This window comes from Phascolarctos cinereus, unplaced genomic scaffold (genome assembly GCF_003287225.1).
Source record: "Phascolarctos cinereus isolate Bilbo 61053 unplaced genomic scaffold, phaCin_HiC Scaffold_7;HRSCAF=346, whole genome shotgun sequence".
NCBI lineage: Eukaryota > Metazoa > Chordata > Mammalia > Diprotodontia > Phascolarctidae > Phascolarctos > Phascolarctos cinereus.
This window is the reverse complement of record NW_027556180.1, coordinates 95,788,180-95,807,476: the sequence shown is the minus strand read 5'-3', so window position 1 is coordinate 95,807,476 and position 19,297 is coordinate 95,788,180. Positions and strand designations below refer to the sequence as shown.

Genomic DNA, 19,297 nt, shown 5'->3' with positions numbered 1-19,297 from the left:
TGAGATCATAGTGTGTGATGATCCTTTAGCCATACAGAATCGATGGGAAATTACTATCATTGAAAGATAAACCAATTTGTAGTCTGAGATAACTAAAAGTAATAGATATTTTTTAAATGTGATACAGCTAGATCTTCATATACAGATATAGAGATAGAGATAGAGATAGATAGATATAGATATAGGTAGATAGATATAGATATACATACATATATACATATATATATGTATACATATATATATATATAATTTGGGCTCATGTATTTGTAGTACTACTACTAGTAAAAGCAACAAGAGTACTATTTGTAACAATAAGTAATGTTTAAATAATGTTATGAAGTATACAAATAATTTCATCAAAAGAAACCAATAATGCAAATAATAATGATATTTCACATTGCTATAGACATTTAAGCTTTACACAGTATTTTCTTCGCAATTTTAATTACTTCAGAACTCAATCAAGTAATACAAGTATTTTTTTTAATGTCATTTGACACTTAAAGACAGTGAAGCCCTGAAAGAAGAAAGGGCATAGTCCTAATGATATAGCTAACATGTTTGAAAGCAAACATTTTGAAACCAGGTCTATTGATTCACTGTGGGATGCTTTTTCTGCTATGCTTCCTGTAGTTCCAATTCTTTTGTTTGTTTGTTTGTTTTTATAAAATATGTGTATACTATCAACATATTTCATCTTTTTTTCTTAATAGTATTTCATTTTTTCCAATTACATGCAAAGACAATTTTCAACATTCATTTTTTTAAAATTTTGAGTTTCAAATTTTTCTCCCTCCCCCAACCTCAAGAAAGCTATACATGTAAAATCATGTTAGACATATTTCTACATTAGCCATGTTGTGAAAGAAGAATCAGAACAAAAAGGAAAAACTGCAAGAAAGAAAAAAACAAAAAAAACCTAAAAAAAGGAAAATAGTATGCTTCAATCTGCATTCAGATTGAATGGGAGGGCCAAAAAATTTTGTGCAGATTTTCCAGATTGTAGGCGGTACCACAAGCCTAACTCCCACAATGTATATACTGTATATAACTCTTTATACCATCAAAGAGGGACTATTAATATCTACGTAACTCCAGCTCTTCAGAACTAGCTCAATGCTTACTTACATGTCTGACTGCTTCTCATCCTCTGAGCAATATGTATTACTTTTTTTTTCCTATTCAGATGAGTTGAATGATCTCTTTTGAGTCACTGTGGATCTACTTGAGAAGACTGTCACAATAGCTAAACATTTAACAAAAGCTTTAAGGTTAATAAACCTTTTATATGTACTAGCTCATTTTATTCTTACACAAGCCTTGTTGGTAGGTACTACATTTATGTCCTTTATTTATTTTTTTTAATAGAAGGAGAAACTGAAGTAGGCAGGTGTTGGCAGAATTTGAAATGAGATCACCCTGACTCTATGGCCAACACTATGTAACTTAGCTGCCTAATATAGATAGGGTATAGTCTCTGCCTTCATAGAGGTTAGTGACAAATTGAAATATAACACAACATATAACACAATATTTTGCAAAAATGTCACATAAACAAATATTGGACACACATTGTAGAAAGTGGATTTCCCTTTCTTACTTGATTTTCAAAATCCTTTTTGAGCTCTTCCATGGCCTGAGACTGATTCATATTTGCCTTGGAGGCTTTGAATGTTGGAGGTCTGACTTGGTCATCTTCTGAGCGTGTGTTTTGATCTTCCTTGTCACCATAGTAATTTTCCATGGTAAAATTTTTTTTCCCTGTTGTGTAGTCATTTTTTTTTCAATCACTTTCTGGACTTTTAACTCTATTAAAGTGAGGCTTGGCTTCCAGGGTGGAGGATGCACTGTCCCAAGTTTCATGGGATTTGTACAGCTGTTTTCACAGAAACTTTTAGGGACCAGTAAGTTTTCAGCTCTTCCACTGTGGTGTCATCTAAAGAGCTGTGTTTACTACTCTCCTGGCTTGTGCTCTGGTTTGTGAATGACTACATGTACTCTTTTCTTCCCTGTTCCATTGCAGCCCACAATCTCTTGTGTGCTAGGGCTCCTCCTCACCTTGGGATTGCCACCCAGGACTAAGACCCAGTTCTGAGTATGGGCAGAGCAACAGAGCCCTGCCCCCTGTGCCAACAAAGAGACACCTGTAATGTCCTTCTGATTAGTTATTCAACCCTCTTACCATTTGTGGGCTGAGAGCTCCAAAAGCAGACTCTGATGCTGCTGATTCAGTGGCTCCCAAGGCCTGCCCCTGTTTTGCTAAGGCTTGGTGCTGCCTGTGTTAGACTGTGCTCCAATATCATCCGGGTGCAATAGACCTTTCCTGCCATCCTTCTAAGTTGTTTTTGTCTGGAAAATTATTTCCTCCTGTCTTTTTGTTAGGTGTGTCACTTCAGGAATTGTTTTATGGCATTATACAAAGGTATTCAGAGGATTTTGGGGGCCTCTGCCTTTTCTACACCATCTTGGCTCCACCTCCATAACCAGCATATTTAAAAGACAGATTTGAACCTAGATCTTACTGATGCTTAGACCAGCTTTCTACCTATTATTCACCACTGCCTCTCTCATTCATAAGGATGTGATTTTGAAAAGCCTGGTCTTTTAGGCTGCAGAATATAATTCACTTGGTTTCCCATGAAGTGACTATCACTTCAAGGTAAATAAATTCTAAGAATTATTTTTCTAAGATATTTTCTTTACATTAGGTATGAAGAATGGATTTCAATTTCAGGAAATTGTTGATGTTTTCATTCTTCTCCATTGCCAACATCCAATTATTTCTAAAAATTGTGACTAATCTAGCAATGGGAAGTAAGAAAATGCAATTATGCTGGTAACCTATGTCAAATAACATAATTTCTACTTCAAATATCAGCATACTATTGAGGCCAAAGAATTTTAGTATCTAAAGTATTCAGACAGATTCCCCGATTCTCAAATTTTTTTCCCCAGTCCAATATCTGGGTCATGAATTAGAACATCAAACATGTGTGTTACATTGTTGTATTCGTTGAATAAGAACAATATAGATAGAGCACATATATTTCTCTAACAAATTTTATTTGAGTTCAAGAACTGAGGTTTTGTCTCTATTAACCTAACAGACACCAGAGACAAACAATGCACTCTTATAAAAAATAAAATCCACCCTAAAACAATGCCATATTCTAACATGTCAGAGAAAACTGTCATTTCAATAGTGAGGTCCCAAATTATCTCTGTATCCACTTAGTTCAGTACAAAATTTTCATCTTCATGAACACACACAAACACATGCTGTTCACACATACGTTTTTAAAAATGTTTTATTGGAAAAATAACACTCCATAAATGTGCTGTCAAGACAAATGTGACAATGTATCATTTTTGCCCCCATAAAATTGGAGAAGTAGCAGGAGCAGCTAACAGTGATGATGAATAGAAAACACTGCTGCAGAATACTTAGAAGTAAAAGAGGCATTCAAAATGCACCTTGCCTGAAATAGTGGACAGGTGGGGAGCAATAAATGATAGATGTTCTTTTGAAGCATTATGTTTGCTAGGCATCTGATGTTTGAGGTATTGCTCAACTATCTAATTGACTTTCATTATAAAGGAAAGTGAAGTCTTATGCACACCTCCACTTCTAAATTATTTGGGCATTAAAATGATATAATTTTATCCCCCCTCATCATTAGATAACACAATTATCTGGCATTTTAGATAGTTAATGATATAATACAGGAAAAGCTAAAAATAGACTTAGTTACATGTCATTGACCTGGCTGAACTCTAACATGCTTCTATTAAACTTTATAAATTTTGTGTAGTTTTTTCTCCATGGCATCAGAGGTAATAATTCTAGGTATTTTATGAGTTCGTAGTATAGAAAAAGAAAGAAAGAAAGAAAGAAAGAAAGAAAGAAAGAAAGAAAGAAAGAAAGAAAGAAAGAAAGAAGGAAAGAAAAAGAGAGAGAGAGAAAGAAAGAAAAAGAGAAAGAGGAGGAAGAAAGGCAGGAAGGCAGGAAGGAAAGAAGGAAGAGAAATCTATCTCAGAATATGAGTATTCAAAACCAATAGTGATATAGTTAGGGAATAGAACTTGACACAAATTCATTAGATAATAAGTTCCTTGAGGGGATAATTTGTCTCAATTTTCATTTTGCTGATAGCACCCTGTCTTCCATAAGGTAGAATCTAGGCGAAAGCTTATTTAATGGAAGGAAAGATGATTTCCGCCAAGAAATTCATAATTATTCTGTGCTGAACATCAGTAACCTAATACAAGATGAAATTCTTCCATGGAAATATTATTTTGCCTTCCATTGAACTGGGATTACAACCCATGCACAAGAACTGATATTAATTAATCACCATTCAATAAATACTTATTAAATGCCTATCAAATATGAGGATATGAAAATGAGTGTAAGAAATGAAAAATCTGTGAAAAGTGATTCTCAAGATAATGCACAGATTATCAACAAATTCAGAGAACCCACATTGTGCATAATTCTACATTTATCTTTTTTTAAATAATGTGAATTTAATTCTGATGCATTGTTTAAAGTCAATTCAATTATTAAAAATTGACTTCTTTGAAAGGCACTTGTTATTGTGTAAAGCTAGATAAGATATCGTTACACACACACACACACACCACACACATATATACTTATATATACACAAATATACATACATATATACACATACACACATACATTTGCATGTATATGTATATGTGTATATATACATACATATATATGTGTATGTGTATATGTCTGTGTGTTCGTGTGCATACTTACAATCACATACACAGACACAAAAACTATAACGATAAGTATAATAAAAAGTTATAACAATGTTCTATTAAATTACTGAAGAATGAGTGATGATATCCAACCTAGGATTCCAGGAAGGCTTCATAGAGGATTCAAGGCTAGACCTTGAAGCCTGAATATTACTGTTAATGATAGATGAGAGAGAGGGTATTCTAGATGCAAAGAATGATGTGAAGGAAGAGCATGGATTCATGGGAAAATGGTATACATCGGAATGAAGACAGATTGTTTGAAGCTTGGAGTACTTGAAGGTTATCATTAGCAGTAACTGAATGGACAACAGAATAATCAAAGCACAGAACAATGCTATAGAGAGTGCCATCTTGTATTCCTCTACCTGGCTGGGGAAAGCTATTTTCAGATAACTTAAATGGAGGTGATTTCAGCTAGCCATCTTCATCTTAGTAAGATTGAAGATTGTGAATTTCTAAGAATTCACATTATTTCTTAGCATAGGAGCTATCACATACAAATTTCTCACTGTAGTAGCTTCAGTACTACTAGAGATCTTTCAACAAACACTGGAAAAACTCTCAACTGAGGATGATGTACAGGAGATACTTGTTCAGGTACCAGTTGGATTGGATTTGCTATGAGGTCCCTCCCAATGCTAATTCTATGATATTCATTGGACATTAAGTAAAATATTAATTTACAGCTGAAATCTGAAAATAGGAAGAAAGTTGGGACTGCAAATAAACATTTAAGAAATATCTTTAGAGAGGTAATAGTTGAAGATAAACCAATCAGGATAGAGCATATGAGATCACTGAGTTATAATGTCTATATACCATAATGCTGAAGGTACAAGGCTGGTGTTATAGAAGTTGGTCATCTCTAATGCATCTGTTTTTATATTCTTTTGTTCTTGTAACAGTTTCTCAGCTGAAATGAAGATGCAAATCAGGAAGAATGGAGCATTTAATTTGGTAGCAGCTGTATTTCTTCATATTGTTCACAGATGGGATACAAACAGCAACAGGACAGCTAATCTGTAGTTTGGTGAGCAAGTGATATACATCTCTGCATTTCCTTGTGGCAGCGAGAAAGAAGACAGATTTTGAATGTTGTAGGCAACAACACCCACTTCATCTATTTCAGTCAAAAATTCAGACTCCTGCAAAAAAAAAAAGAAAGAAAGAAAACATCTATTTTGCTATGAGCTCCAATGCTTATGATTTTAATTTGGATTTTGTCTGCCTTTCTTCTTACATTGGGTCTCAAAAAGAGTGGGAAAATTGAAAATCTTACTAAAATTTGTTTTCATTGAATTTCCCAGAGGTCATTTAAGTAGCACCTAGGTGGTAGTGCAACAATGGCTTCAGATCCTTGTATAGTTGTGTAAGTAAGGTAAAGTGAATCAGAAAAGGGACTCTGAGTCTTTTGATAGTGGCTACTTTTGTATCGCTCTTATTCCAATAGAATTTATGCTCTTGGAAGACAGGGAGTTTTCATTTTTGACAAATATTTAGTACAGTACCTTTCACAAAACAAGGATAGGGATAACCAGGACTGAGAATTAGGGATATTGTGAGGGTTAAATGATATAATAGATATAAAGCATTTGGCAAATCTTATAGAGCTATATAAATTTGTCATCCTCTTCTTCCTTCTCCTCCTCCTCTTCTTCCTCCTCCTTCTTCTTCTTCTTCCTCTTTTTCTTTGCCTATAGTTACCAGGCATCTAATTTGGTGATGAATTCATTCCCTGATCCTTCCACAGAACTCTTGCAGAGTTAAAACAATGTGTATATGATAATATAGGGGCTTGTTGGCAAATGTTTGATAAATGGGCTGTGGAATAATGTATACAGTCACTTTTAAGTTTAATCTACTAAACTAACTCTTGCTTCTCTATACAATCATCAAAACAGTAAACCAGGCCTTGATTTGTAGTGACTCATGAGATGCAAATGCTCATGTAGAAAAATTTCAAGTTCTTTAGGGCTAGCTCCATCTCCCACCTCTCTCCCCTGCCCTGGAAGGAGACATCCAGTGAGAGTGAGAGGACCCAGTTCCTTCATTAATTCAAAGTTTAACTTTGAGCAAGTCACTTGAGGTTTTTTTTTTCTTTTCAGGCCCACGAAGGTTGATAATAATAAGTATACTAAATATTGTAGTAATAAAAGTATTACTTTCAATTCATCAAAATCCCCTGTGAATTATATATATATATATATGAATTATGTATATGAAATAATATGAATTATATGAAATAACAAATACAAGCATTTATGTCAAAATGTAATATCATTTATAGATTATATATCAGGTTAACAATTATGCTACTATGCTAAATGTTTGTGGGAGAATGACAAGATAATGAATTAATATTAGTGGACCAAATTTTGGTATATATTCAACAACACAACAAATAAGTGTCTACTTTGAAGAGAGTAATGTGCTACATAAATGTGATAACCTACAGCATTTAATGATATTATATTTTTATGAATAATGAAAATATTCAGGCCCATCATAGAAAAGAGAGAAGGTAAAATACTGCTGTACTCTACTTCAAGGAACAGATGATAAAAATCCTATGATTTAGAATTTCATTTGGTATGTGCTGATACGTTATTAGATCAGTAGATTCCAAGGAAAGGAACAGGTATATGTATTACTTTTTCCTCCTTAAATGCCAGAAAATAAGAAGCAAAGAAGTCATTGAATAAGGCAATCAAGTCAAGAAGCTGAGATTCAGGTCCTAACTGAAGCAATTGCACTCCTCTTTGTATTACCCACAGAAATAGAGGAGAAGAAAATTGCTAGAATAAACTTTTTGTCCACCTATATTTAAGAGGAAATATTCAAATATTTTTATTTTATTTTGTTTCCATTTCATTTCAGTCTATTTCCAAAAGTTGCTGAAAGCTACAACTTTTTTGCTCTGCAGAAGGCAAATGACATAAGTGCCTCTTTAAAAATAGTAAAATTAAACAGAGACCTGAAAAGAAAACACCTGAAAGTTCCCTTCTCCATTTGCAAGTTACACTCAACTGAGGAGTCAGTGACTTACTTTATGCTCCTTCTTTTTTCTTGCTTAGGGATCTTCTACATCGTAGTTCAGGCACCACTTAAACAACACTGCTTACCAGTTTACAAAACATCATCCACTTGGGCTTGTCAATGTCATTTCTTTTTAGTATAATTACGCAACTGGAAAGGCCACCATCAGAATCCAGAAAAGCTTTCTTCATGCAACATACTGACCGTATAATAAATGAGTCTTGTTGCAAAAGTTAGCTTCTGAGCCTCATGTGTTTATTAGTGTTCAACTTCACAGGCATATGTACACTGCAACTAGGTTAGCTGGATTTATGGTACTCATCTGTGAAAAATTGTTTTATTTTTCTTTGAGGTTGCAGGGTTCTTTCAGCTCTGATGTTATAACTGTAGAGGTCACCTTTTCACTCTAACTCAAGTTATAGCCAATGAGATTTATGTAGTAATCAAACATTTAAGAAGTTTTGTTATAATAAAGATGAGCAAGAGTCAACTTTCAATTATCCATACTAATAGAGGGGGATATTAACACAGGTAATACAAAATAATAGCACACAGCAGATTCAAAATACTGACGTGAAGGAGGCAGAAAATGGAAATGTCATTTCCAGGGAAGAGTCAGAGTGATGGTCAAGCTGAACTCAGGTTTTTCTGCACTTTCAAACATACGATTTTGTTTTCCAGATCCTAATCTTGCACCACCAGACAACAGTGAAATTGCCAGAATGGTAAATAAACTTCTTTTTCAGCTGACAAAATAAAAATAAAATAACCCAATAAGTAGAATTTGAAAGCTGCCATGCTTCTCACACAGAAACGAAAATCCACATAGAAAATGTAATTTGTGTAAATGTTACTCACAGGATGAATAACAAATAATTACCAATGTCCACTCCTTTCACAATCAGTAGCTGATTACATAAATCACAGCACTAAATTGTACAAAAGAAGAAAAAGTTATGCATAAGCCCAGGTTCCAGAAAAAGCATGTGTGGTATGCCTGAAATTAATTTTATATTGATATTTTAAATTTCAAAGAATTTTAGGAAAATACTGTTACTTAGAAAGGACTGTATTTGCTCCCTCATCTTCAATTTCCACATTAAAATGCTCTACATATTAAGTTTCTACAGATATATAGATAGTGAATTAAATTAATATACAGATAAAATGATTAACTATGCAGTTATATAAATACACAGATGAATGTAGCATAGTTTAGTGGAGTATGCTGAACTTGGACTAAGGAGAGATGTGTGTTCTAATCTTGGCATTTGTTATTTGTTAAGTGTATAGCCTTGAGTAAGACTTGTACTATCTGTATCTCAGTTTCTTCTTTTGTAAAATAAAGAATTCTTAAATGTTCTTTTATGCTTCAAATGTTTGTCTCTCTAACATTATCCAAGCCCTTTGGCAGGCAGCACCTATCTCATTTTTGACTTTCTATTTCCAGGGCCTGGCTCAGGACCTGGTATACACTAGTCACTTAAATACTTGTTGAATTAAATTGAATTAAATGAGTATGTCTTGGAATAGAACTTCATAGGTGAAGGTCCTTCAACAAAGAGATAAGGTTGGAATGCCTGGAGTGAGAAAGCTACATAGAGGAGGGGGGGGAAGACTTAGTTTTCCAGAATTCCCACCTTATATGAAGGACACATTAAAAATAGAAATCAAGGAATGAAGCCCATAAATAGATTAGATTTTAGAGTACTAGAGAGGAGAAAAGGAGAACTGGATGGATTAAATTAATATTTCTCAGAAAGGATTATTACAGGTAGACAAATGAATTCAGGTTAACAATTTAGTGCTTAGTATAGGGCCTGCTCATAGTAGGAGGTTAATAAATATTTATTGAATTGACTTGTTTTCAATGTAGCTCAGTGAGTTCTATGTTGGAGGAAGTAGATATAAAAATAAACCCCTCAAGAGTTCCTGACTTCAAGAAACTTACGCTTTTTTTTTAAGGGGAGGTGAATATTATCCAATCTAAGAGACAGAATGGTGGAGGTAAGTGAATAGGAAAAGAGGTCAGGTTGAGCAGGATAAGAGAAACAGATTGAGAGAGACAGAGAAAAAGAAATAGAGAAGAGAAGCAGTGAGATACAGAAGGACAAGGAGGAGAAAGAGAAGAGAGGCAGAAAAAAAGAAAGTGAAAATAATGATAAAAATATACATTTAAAAACACTTTAATTTTTGCAAAGCACTTCAAATTAATTTCATCATAATATTTTGACAACAGGCTTTGAAAGGAAAAGGAGAAATCCACAGAATTTTAGAGTTGATCTCAGTGTCCTTCCATTTCAACCAGTACCTAAACATGAATCTTCACATCAAAATACTTGATAAGAGGTCATTCAGCCCGTTCATAATCCACCTGAAGAACCATTATGTCTTCTATTGTGTCTACTATGATAGCAAATTTGCTTTGGAATGAAGTGTGTTTATCATACTCTTATGCCATCCCCTTTGAATTTCTGATAACTTTTGAATGAAGGTTTTTTTTGAGTACTCTGATTTTATATATTTCATTTTTATTCTTCAGACATTAATAATTTTCAATTTGAGCAAAGATTTCCTCTGAAAGTCTCTAAAATCTACATTAGAAGTCCTTAATGTGGGTTCTTTGAATAATATGCCTGTATGTGTATTATAATTTTAATACAATTAATTTCCTTCACAATTCTATAAATTTTATTTTATACATTTAAAAACATTATTCTGAGAAGAGGTCATAGGCTTCAGAAGTCTGACAAAAGTCTATATTTAACCCAAAGAAATAACACAAAGAAGTGTTAAGAATGCCTGATTGATTCACTTTAAAAAGAGAATGCTTCTATCTGTATCTCTCTCCTTCTGTCTATCTGGGTACTTGTCTGCCCATGATGATGTTCTTTTTGAGGTGCCACCTCAAACAGCTGAAACATATTAAAGTTGTAATTCATTAGAATTAGAACCCTCAGGTCTTTTTCAGGAAGAGAAAAAAAAATATTGTCTTTCCATGCCCTCCTTCCTATAATTGAGAGGTTAATTTTTGAACTCATTCATGACTTTACATTTAGCTCAAGTAAATTTGATCTTTTTAGATTTAAGTCCACTTTTTTTATGGGCCAAGATTTTTTTTAATCTGACTGCTATCCATTGTATCAGATAAACCTTTTAATTACAAATAATCTTAAATTTGATAAGCATACCATGTATAGCTTTATGGTGAAACATAGATCCCTGGAGTACTCATAATACTATTACCCCAATTTTTTAAAGGAAAAAAAAAATGAGACTCAGATCAATCTATCAATGAGCAAGCATTTTTTATGCCTACTTTGTACCAGCCACACTATTTTTAGTCTTGGAGACACAGTGACAAAAATGAAAAATCTCTTTACACAAGAAATTTGCATTCTCTGAGAAGACTATATAACATAAATGTACATTGCCCCATAAGTCAGATAATTCAGTCCCCTTAGACCCTAGTCATAGCTCAACTAAGCATTCTGGTACTTGAATTTTTGCTCAGCATCCTAGCTACAAAGAAGGTAGGAGTCTGATAAATGGACTATAGGAAGTTTGAAAAGTAAAGTTTTAATGAAAGCAAGATAAGGCCAAACAGCATTTCCTGCTGGGGTCCAAGTAAGAGTTTGATGAGGGCCAGTCTCAAACTATTGCTCTATGACCAGGAACAAAGACTGGCTTTCCTGGGAATGGCTATACCTTTCGATTCCATGTCCCTTTCCAGGCCAGACATGTCTCATTTCTCTCTTGGCTATATTCTGGACTTCCTCTATCATGCCCCTGAGGCTGATACCACACCCAGCCCTCCACCTTCAGTTTCCTTTTATGTGTTATTTTCCCCCATTAGAAAGAATGTTAGGTGTTCAGAGGCAAGTGTTCTTGTATTTCTATCCCCAGCTCTTAGCACCATGTCTGGCACAGAGAAAGAACTTAATAAATACTTACTGACTGACTGCCACTATATTAACTATCCAATTCAGCCACCCTCCTCTATCTATGTGTTTGTAGCATCAAGTAAACATTTATGACTTCTTTATGTTTTAGCTGTTCTTTTACTCTGATTATCTCTTCACTTAAAAACATATGTGTTTGGCTCCAGATGTATGCATTTTATTGCATACAAATTAAAAGCACTGAGATCCTGTGGCAAGATTTAATGGGGCCTTATCTTCATAAGGTATAAAAAACTGGAAGATTCCCTTTCAAACTTCAGTAATTTAATGGGGATGAGATCAAGCCAAAAAATTGTTCTTGTCCTCATTGTTTCTTTGACTGCTACTACCATCTTTGTGAAACTATCACTTAAGAATGGTGCTGAGAAGGTGGCAAGAGCAGCCATGTGCAGAGATATACCAGGAAGGGAAGCTTGATCTCCTTGCTTACTTTATGTTCACATCTGTACTTCGATTTTTTTGAAAGGGAATTATTACATTTTTCATTTAACCTATAATTGAGTTAAAATTGAATTTTTAGAGGAATAAACAATGGGTTGGCATTTCATTGAGAAATGGAAGTAACTGGGTGAATATAAAGTAGTTCCTTAATGTATCATCTGGTAAAGCCAAGCACAAACCCCATTTCAGCTATCTGCAATGGCAATCTCCATGTTCTTTCTCTGTCTCATCTCTATGAAGGCTTGAGTTGGAAAGAAAATAAAGTTAGAAGAAAACACTCTTTTGGGCTTATTGAATGAAAGCTACCTAAATGGAATAAATATGAATCATTATACATTCATGTTTACAGTCACTTTTCTGTGGTTATTGTCACATTAAGCTAAGCTTACACCTACTCTCTCACCTTCTTCCTCTTTTCCATATCTTTTATTTATCAAGTTATTACACAACAAAGACTGAGGTATGTCGCAGATAACAGGAATGATTGCCATACTGGATAAATAACCTAGCTCTTGTAGGCAATGAACCTATTCTACTGTAACTCTAACACAAAAAAATATACTATATAAGTCTGAGAAGCAGGTGAAAATTTGATAATGGTTCAAGGTCTTAGAAAAAAGTAAGGGGAAAATATTCAAGTACTAAACTTGTTGAAAAAGGCAAATGCAGTAGTTATCAAATCTATTCACTTTCTTGTTAAAAGGAATTGCTTCCTTTTTTTACCTGTTAAACTCATCTCTACAGGATATACAATAGTCTGATATATCTCTATGTAGTTTTCCTTTTTTTTTGTCAACAGGCATGTCAGAGTGACTTGTAATACTAAGGCCTGTAAAGTGCTAAATCACTAGAAATTATGAAACATAAAAGTTCCTTTTTGGGAAAATTCTACACTGAATGTTACCTATGGTGTGTGTAATACACATCAGTTGCTATATGTTTTAAGCTAGGCGAAATTTATGGAATAATAAAGACTGTATGTCCATCCAAGGGAATAATTGCTTCATGGGGAGCCTCTGCATCTCAAATTGGTTGATTCCTAGACTCTAAATTGGCCCTTCTTTCTGTTGCTTAATGCCAGCAAACAGTTGTGCCGTAAGAAAGGCAGCCTGCCAGAAAAGGGCATTTTCAAAGTCACCCAGCATGAACATTTCTTTGTCAGGACCCATTACCAGAAAAAAAAAAAGTGGCATTTCAATGAAATTGTCCATTTATTATTTGTATGGAGGAAGGAAGAATGTGACTGCTGCTGATGCAGGTATAGTCTCAAAGAACTTAAGGGCACCTGTCCATCACAAGGAAACATAATGGGAAGTCATTAAGTTGGATCAATTCATACCTTTTAAGTATTGCTTTAAAGGTACGACAGCTATTTCATGGACATCACTGAGCATTAGACATGATACTATGGATGTCATGATGGTTAATGACATTGTAATCAAATGTAGGCTTTCTGGTAGAAAAGTTAAATAAAGTTACCATCAACAACTCATATGTACCGTATTTAGTTTTAAAGTTGTCTGAGACACCTAGAGGATAATTATAAGCACTTACTTCCTATCTGACAGCATTAGGGATGGAACATAAGTCTTCTTGACTCCAAGCCTTCCTTCTATCCACCATTTTGTGCTGCCTTTCTTTGTCTTTGATACAGAAGGATAATTTTTTGCGGCCAAAATTGATCTCTCTCCAAACTAACTAGCACTCACATCCACTGAAACAATAGACCTTTCTGGGAGAGGAAGGGAGGTGGAAAAAAAAAAAAGGAGAGGAAATATTATGACTAGCAGCTTTGTTTTTATTTAGAGATAAACCTCCAGGGAGGGGGGAAACATCCATTGACAAAATGAGCAAATTAAAAATTCTGTGATCAAAAATAAATTTAATCTTATTTTTTAATTTTCTCTTCCGCCGTTTTCGCGTTTGCACTTGGCCCCTCAGCTTCAGCCCTGCATAACGACGCCGGCGAATTCGTGGATCTCTACGTGCCTCGGAAATGCTCCGCGAGCAACAGTATCATCGGGGCCCAGGACCACGCGTCCATCCAGATGAACGTGGCCGAGGTTGCCAAGGTCACAGGAAGATTCAATGGCCCGTTTAAAACTTATGCTGTTTGTGGAGCAATTCGTAGAATGGGACAATCTGATGACTCTATTCTTTGGCTGGCAAAAAATGACGGTATCGTTTCAAAGAACTTCTAATTGAAGAAAACTTGTCGAAAATGTCTTAATAAATCCGAAAAACAGCAAAAAATAAAAAATAAAAAATAAATAAATTTAAAGAAAATAATTATATGATCAATTGTAAGCTGCCAGCATTAAAACAAATACCAAATGAAAGGCAAGTGTCTCAAGTTAAAAGTGATAAGCGCAGAAGGAATCATTTAGCGTAAAGATTTTGACATACCTCTTTAACACATAATATATATTTTTTTTAGAAATTGCAATATGATTGAAACTGATTTTAATCGTCTTTTGGCTTTAAGTATCTAGTTGAGCTGAGGACCTTTACATAAATAAAAATCCATATACCAACAAAGAATATGACCAAATATCCTTTCTGCCAGTGAAATGTGAGGAGTTTGAGTTTTGGGATATAAAGATATTTTGCAACATGCTTCCTTATTCCACATTTTCTCAGTTAGAGGACTTTTTATGGTCTAATTCATCATCATCATACATAATTATGGTCCTGAAGTACACATATCAATTATTGTAAGCTTTTTTTAAGGTTCAGAGTAAGGATAATTTGCACTGTTTGCGCGCGCGCGCGTGTGTGTGTGTGTGTGTGTGTGTGTGTGTGTGTGTGTGTTTGTGTGGAGAGAGAGAGAGAGAGAACGAGAGGTCACATTCCCCTTTCATTCTCCCATATATATGCTTATATGCTTACATAGATACATATGTGAATGTATATACATAAATATGTAAATGTATGTTGTTTTTTTCTGGATTGTGAATTCATTAGTATAGGCAGTTTTTGGAGAGAGAATATTTGTTTTACTGCTACTCTAGATGACTAACAATTCTACAAACTGAGATTTCCCTAGGGCAATAACAGGTTATGTGATTTCCTCAGGATCACATCCAGTGTGTGTCAGAGGTAGGATTTGAACACAAGTCTTCCTAATTTTAAGGTCATCTCCAATTTCTAAGATTCTATTATGCAACTCTGGAATAGCTGTACATGTGTGATTCTCTAGAGGGGAAACAAATGTTCCTAATTAACAACTTTTTTTCTCCAGGTTTCTTTTACAAATGTGTATTGTCTATATTTGACATGTGATATGACTCATAGGTAGTGGCCTACTTCACTTACACTTAAAAGTGACAGTTTCGTTTTGGCACTTTGTGATTAGCCAAAGATGGATTTCTCCAGAATTATCCCAACTAGTGGCCACTTGGGTCAGAAATGTTCTATCTTATAAAAAACATTTTTAAGGTTCGAGGGAGAATGCAAAAAAGAAAATCCACTTACTCAATTTCTACCGTCAACATAGGAAGAAGAAGAAAAAAGGAAAGGAGGAGAAGCTAAGTTTCTAGAAAACTCAGTTTGAGGATTGGTAGCATGCATAGAGGGGATCCAATGGGATTAGAATAAAGGAAGGCTACTTCTTTTTAACTTAAAAACAAGTTAGCATGGGGGAGTTGCCTGTATTTCACTAGCAGATGAAAAAAAAACAATTTAAGACATTCCTATGTTGGATTTTATAAAAGGAGCTTGTTTGGTAGTCCAGCTTGAAAAGGGGACTGGGTACAGTTGATGTTTAAGTAGTATTCTTGTCAATCCCTTGAGTTATCTGGATCTTCAACAACAACACAATTAACAGCCAAATTTGTAAATATTCTTAACATTTTTAAATAGAAATTGAGACTAAGCATTGGTTTCTCTAGGCAAGTCTATATACACACATGTACACACACACACATACACACACACACACACAATACAAGCTGATATACTATGTCCTAGCTACAGCTGTGAATCAAAGATGATTATGTTTGAAATTAGCCTTTCCCTGCTCCCCTTACTTCATTAGCACCATCTTTTATCACATTTTCTATTTTATTTAAATTTTATCTTATTTTGATAGACAAAAGAACCTCTCCCTCTCATTCTTCCCTTTCTGATTGTAAAAGTAGAAAATTAAACTCTTGTTACAAATATTCATAATCAAGCACAACAAATCCCATCATTTGCCTTGTCAAAAACGTATGTCTTATTATTCATCATTTCTCACATCTCTTGAACATCCCCCTTTATTTCCGCTGATGCCACTACTATATTATAGGCCTTCATCAACTCATCTCTTGATTATTGTAATAGCCAGATATTGTATTTACCTACCTCAAGTCTCTCCCCACTCCAATCCATCCTCTATTCAGCCAATAAAGTGATTTTCCTAAAACACGGATTCCAATCACATCATACCACACTTATTCAATAAAATCCAGTACCTTTCTATTGTCTCCAGGAAAACACACAACATGCTCTGTTTGTCCTTCAAAGTCCTTCATAACTTAGCCCCCTCCTATCTTTCCAAGATTCTTTCAACTTACTCTACAAGACATTTTCTACAGGCCAGTGACACTGACCTCCAGGTTGTTCCATGATCAAGACCTTCCATCTCTCTTTTCTCTCTGGTTGTCCTTCATGTATGGAATGTTCTCCTTCTTCATCTCTGGCTATTGACTTCCTTAACTCCCTTTAATTTCCAACAAAAATCCCAACTTGTACAGGAAGCATTTCCTGACACTTGTTCTTTGTGGTGTCTTCTCTCTACTCATTATTTCTTCATTATCCTGCACATAGCTTACTTTTTACATCTTTCTTTAAATGCTTACATCTACCCTATTAGATTGCAAGTTCCCTGAAGGCAGGGGAAGTTTTTTGCCGGTTTTTTGTATCCCCCAGTATTTAGCTCAGTGCCTGACACTCCATAGGCATTTACTAAATGTTGATTGATTCAGTGATTGAATCCAAGATCCTCATCTTATAAAGTAGGAAAATGAGGCTCAGAGATATCAAGAGGCTTGGATAAGGTCAAATAGCTTCCAAGTGTCTGAAGCAAGATTCAAACTCAGGGCTTTCTAAGTCCAGCACTCTCTCTTCTGCACTGCTTCCTATCAATTGGTCACTTCATATTTTTTGATGAAATTGGTATTATTTGGCAACCAACTACAGATGTAAAATAAAATGAAGAGTTGAGGCAAGAATTTGGATAATTCAGAACAAGCCATAGTCACATAGCAGAAGAAAGGTCATTTAGATTTCTAATAACTTAGAAAAGTTCCTCCTATAAATATTAAATTCATCATTTACTTATTTTTATGATTCAGTTGTCAGTCTCTGACTCATGTTGCTATGGCTAGAAGAAAATATACATTTTTGATGAGACTTAACATTTTAACTCCATGAGAAAAGGCTACAAATATTTTTTTCTAGAAATTTGGGTTATCTTACAATGTTTTTTATCCCCCTAAATAGTTACTTACTCATTAACTTATCTCACTCACCTGTGTTGAAGATCTTTCCTTTACACTTGAGTGAAAGATTAGGTCACTGGTTCAGTTTCTTATAATTATGTCAAGGGTAGTATGTGAAGCCTAATTTGTTAATATTTATAAAGCATTTGGAAGATGAACAGTGCTATGCTAATGATAAATCACTAAAGTAGAAGCTTCTAAAAATCAAAAATGATCTTTAGCACAGAAAGTGGAGGTTAGATGTATTATATGTGAGCAAACTCCCAAATTATCAGCTGCTTTCCAAAACAAAATGCCATTTTAAAGGGTGATTTTTTTTCATGAAGGGTTAGAGCTGCAAAATGTTTGTAGCTCATAGGAAACTAACTTTGCTAAGCTCAGTAAAGAATTTGCAGGATCAAATCTTACATAGCATAAACACATTCACAATCTGGTTGTTCTGTATTCCTAAGTTTTTAACATTTTTCAATCCTAATGGCTTAAATTAAAACAAGTTTATCCATTTTATTTTACATTTATACATTGTCCATAATAAATTAAGGCTTATTGAATATTCTTTGAATATATGTGTTCCTATGATACTACCCTGATTAGTAAGAGAAATATTTAGGTAACCTTTAATGTACATTTAAGGAATGTTTAAAAACCATGAGTCTGCATTCTAATAAATATTTCTCTTGGGAGCCATGACAACAGAGAGGTGAAAAGATGTAGTAGCTGGGCTGAGGCCAGGTGCCCATTGTTCATTGGCCATAGGGAACATCTGCTTTCTCAGCACTACCAATGATCTGTAAGGAAGTTGAATCTGTGGGAGGTTATTGGGGGTGGGGCATTGCCAGTTCAGAACAGGAAAAAAAAAACAGGTATTTAGGGCTTGGGACAAGGTCATGTGAATGGAAGAATATTTGCTAACTAGACCCTAGGGAAGATGAAAACCTAATCTGCTTTTTTTCAGAGTCACATGGGAATCAAGGTGGACCAAGTACAGATTTTGTTTAAGGCAACAGGTGGGGAACTTGACTTTACCACAAAAGGCAGAGACAGCTGCGAAAGTATGAGCAAAGAATTTTCTTCAGGGAGAACAAAACATTACAGAATAGAAGAAAGTACTAAAGCAAAAAAAGGAATATAATAGAATCTTAGAGCTGAAAAATGAATTCAGTGGTTATCCAGTCCAATCCTTTTTTTTTTAACACATAAGGAAACTGAGGCCCAGAAAGCCTAAATTCTTTGTCCAATGACATATAACTAGTAAGTAGCAGAGTAGGTAATTTGAACCCAAATCTTCTAGATAGCTGAATTTTTACTCTTTCCCCTATATCACATTGCCAATGGCCAGAGTTTTAAGGTCTCCAGAAAGATGAGGGAGGTAATGCAAGGATTATACATACATACATACAAACATATATACACATATTTGTGTGTATACACATATATTCATGTTCATGTGCACATGCAGACACATATACGTGTGTGTGTTCATACATACATGCATACAAACACTATATATACATGCATGCATGCTGCATACACATATTTGCATTTTCAAGCCCAAAGTGAGAAGTCAGTCAATTAGAATTT

General features: G+C 34.6%; 1 pseudogene; it reads left to right on the top strand.

The window, feature by feature from the left end:
* LOC110196751 (small ribosomal subunit protein eS21 pseudogene) overlaps nt 1-14,442 on the top strand; it is a 118,408-nt pseudogene extending 103,966 nt beyond the window's left edge.
* The last annotated feature ends 4,855 nt before the right edge of the window (nt 14,443-19,297 follow it).